The sequence below is a fragment of the Micropterus dolomieu genome, linkage group LG22, assembly GCF_021292245.1.
Source record: "Micropterus dolomieu isolate WLL.071019.BEF.003 ecotype Adirondacks linkage group LG22, ASM2129224v1, whole genome shotgun sequence".
NCBI classification, from domain to species: Eukaryota; Metazoa; Chordata; class Actinopteri; order Centrarchiformes; family Centrarchidae; genus Micropterus; species Micropterus dolomieu.
In genome coordinates, this window is record NC_060171.1 from 31,125,945 (window position 1) to 31,129,731 (window position 3,787).

Genomic DNA, 3,787 nt, shown 5'->3' on the forward strand with positions numbered 1-3,787 from the left:
GCCTCCTTCCTTTATACCAGAAGCCCCTCCTACAAGACAAACCAAAGTTAATTGACAATCAATTAAACACCATTATGTTATCTCAACCATCAAACACACCTCTGGCTACATCACCACACAACAAATCAACTAGAAAACCAGAAATGAAATGTTACCGGCTAAACAAAAGCTTCTCAAAAGAGCAACTTTAAGATACTCCCGTACACCCCTCTGTACTGGCTCACACTTGGACCATTCCAGGTCTTCTCCCTATAAATGACTCCACACTCCATCATTTCCTGTTTGCCCCTTCGGCCCAGATCCCTGCTTGATGAGGAGAACAGGTGAATAAAACAAACACTTGAATGACCTTGGGTAAATCCCATAAGCTAAAATAAATTACTTGAAATGAACTGTGTATGTGTTGTATTTATCCAACCATGATTTCAACTCTTCTGACCAGTACTTATATGAACTGACATGAAATGACAGGCCATGTGTCCATTGATGCTAGCCCATATGCTAAGGGTAACTGTCCTATGCTAATGCTCAGCTAAGATTAGCTTAGCATGCCAAGACCAACACTGCTGACTTCAATGAAGGCATGGGGTAGCCCCATGACAGGGCAGGTGCAGTGGACTCCATGAGGGCTGAAAAGGAAAAACATGTTTATAAAATATAACACGCCATCAGCAACCTCTCAGCTTCCATCGTGGTTGAAATGCAGAATTAACGAGAGAAACCTGTTGAAAAGGCAGATCATGCAGTTAACAGTGAGTGAAACAACCCAGAAGAAAAGACAACATATAGAATATTTGTAAGACCAAATTCTTCTTTTATTGTGAGCCAACGCTACCAGCTTGTGACTAAAAAGTGGCATTAGCTTTTGTTTGTACAGAATATCCATGTACATTAAATACTAGTTTCTGTTAATAAGGTACACCAAGCTAAAACTGTTGCAGTCCAGTAAAACAGCCATGCAATTATACATTCATGAAGATAGTAATATTTTTTGTAATTTGTAAAATGTCTTGTTCATGTGTTTTTAGTCTTAATCTCCAAAATGGCTGTTTCAAAACAGAATCTTTACTATTACAGAATTTACTTCAGTACAAATGTTGGTGTGATACATTTCCATTTATAAAATTATTCTAATTCTTTGCACAATCTGGGAAAATTTACCTACAGAATATTTTATTTCTGGAGGCATTGAAATCAAATTAAAGCAGGCACTAACCAGCACCACTGAAGACTCGGCCGCTAATCTTTTTAAACCACAAACCGTATAAGGTATGTTGTAACTGGTTCCAGCGTGCTGTGTTCATGGATGTTCTGAGCGTGGTTCACCATCACATCTCCATTAGAGTGGAAGAAGCTGCAGTCGAGTACAGATGTTTAAATTTGGCTGGCCACCACAGATTCAGGTCCTTTCTTTCTGTAAAGAAGAAAACGTAATTATAACAAAAGCCAGCCTAAATGGAACAATGGCTGGTGGGCCCTGCAATAAGATCGACCTTTACGAAGCTTATAATGTTCTGTCTCTGCTGATGTTCAGTCTGAGATGGGTTAAATAATATGTATGTATTATGTGTCTTAAGTTTCAGTGTGTTGAGCTTTCAGGACCTGCATATAAATGAGCTGCTAGTTGACAAAAACAAGCAGAGAAGCCACACACTTGTGATGCCAATGCTCATTATTGAAAATTTTGATACATAGTTTTCATCATCAGAGTAGCTATGACCTATGATTGTGCAGCTGCTCTTGTCACATCTTTGCTTCTTGCTTGGCCAAAGCCACGAGTGCTCCCTTTATAAAACTAATTATCTTACACATCTACAAAACTCAGTACACATTTAGAAATATCAAATTATACACTGAAACACACATGAACACAGGAAGAACATACAAACTCTCCACATAGAAAGCCCATGGCTGGATTCAAACGTGCCTCATAAATTGAAATGAATTAATTATTAGGATGTAATACTCACTCACACACAGACAACACGTCATGTTAATTAATAAACATTTTTACTTCGTCAACTAACATTAGTTTGCTAGTGTGAATAAATCATTTGAATGCACAACTCACCGTTTTAGCAACGCTGATGGCATCGCTCCTCAGCTCCAGACTTCTGATACCATTGCCTTCGCCAATGCATTGGTGAAACGGCCGTTGCAGGTGAAAGTGCGACGCGTTTTCTGTCATCTTTCCTCCAACCTAGACATCCAACCACTGATTACAGACACCGAACACACAGATGCCATAATGAAAATGAACAGCACACTAAACCAAGAGGAGGAAACTAAAAAATAGACCCTCTGTTAGCTAACTTTCTGCAATACCTATGCTAGCTAACAACACCTGGCTAACTACAACTTAGTTAACTTAGCTAATTAAACTAGACAGACTTACCAACAATCAGACACACTGACACAGAGAGACATTACCTACTGTAAATTCTAAGTAAAATACATGATAAATTGGTTAACTAGCTCACAACGATGTTTATCGATTTGATGGTGACTTAACGAGGCGTGATGGCGTGCGCAAGCTTGGAGAATGACGTATGACTTATGGAATTACTATAGTTATATGTCACCAGCCCGTCACCACTCCGTTTTAGCAACTAAGCAATTTTTGCAACTTTGAGCACAAAATTAAGCCATTTGTCAAAAATATTTGGCAAACTATGTGGATAATCAACATTGTAAGGAAATGACTCAGAAAAAGATGAAATATTATAGAAATGTCAAAATACACTGGAGGGAAGCTTTAATGAGCAACAAGGCATGCGTGGTGTTTGTGGTGTTGTGGAGCCTGATGGCTGACGACACAAATGAGCCTCCAAAGATCTTTAAGGCGGGGTCGGATGAGTCTGTGGCTGATGGAGCTCCTGGGGCTGCTGAGTGATCCTTTGGTGTAGCAGGGAGGTATGTGGAGGGGGGTAACTGAGGTGATGCTACTTGAGGAGGTGGAGGAGGAGGGGGGTCCAGCCAGCGCTGTTGAGTCAAACCTGTTGAAAAAACTGGTTTAACACGTTGGCTCAGTCCTTTGTCCCCTCTGCTGCTCCTGCTGGCCCATTCATGCCTGATGTAGTCAGTGACACATTGGGCCAGACCCTCAATGTCGTCACCGTGATCCTGTTGGAACATTTCCCAGTCCATTGTCCTGTAGCACTCCATCAGGGCCTCCTCAGCCTCCCCCGACCACTGCTACCATGATTCCATTTGTCAACTCAATTGTCAGAAAGTTCCCCAAATGGACCCTCACGGTTCAGAAGGCCTCATTGAGGTCATTTGGCCAGATTCCTACACCTTAAACAGCAGTTCGACGGCTGCAGCTTTCAGTGCCTGAAATTAGGTGTAACAGTGAACACCTGACATCAATTTGGTGTCCCTGGGTGCATTCCAAGGTGCCCAAATACCTGCCCAAATTTCAAAAGGTCGCCAGGTGTCCCTTATGTCAAAATTGACAATTGGGACACATATTTTTCCAACATTCAAAAGTCCATAACTTCTCACAGAAACGTCCCAGAGACCCCAAATTTGGAACACAGGTAGTTGGCCAGGCCTAGAATAAGGTCACGTGGTCAAATTTTATCCAAGATGTCTAGAATTTCTTTGGGCCGGCATGGACATCCCAGCTCAGGATGGTCTTAGACTTGACACGTCAGACAGCCTGTGCAAAATTTGGTCAGATCGGAGCCACTTTTTTTCTAAAAGTGCCAGGGCTGCAGATATTTCATATGTTGTCGCCACTGCCAGATGGGGCGTGGCGGCCTCATTTCGGGCCCCCTAGCCCCTT

General features: G+C 41.9%; 1 long non-coding RNA gene across 1 annotated transcript; it reads right to left on the minus strand.

Annotated features, from left to right (window-relative positions):
- Positions 1-793: 793 nt before the first annotated feature.
- Positions 794-3,777, minus strand: LOC123961158. Its single transcript, XR_006822673.1, has 2 exons — positions 2,072-3,777; positions 794-1,414 (listed from the first exon to the last, which is right to left on the minus strand). It is a non-coding gene; the product is annotated as an uncharacterized LOC123961158 (long non-coding RNA).
- Positions 3,778-3,787: the final 10 nt, after the last annotated feature.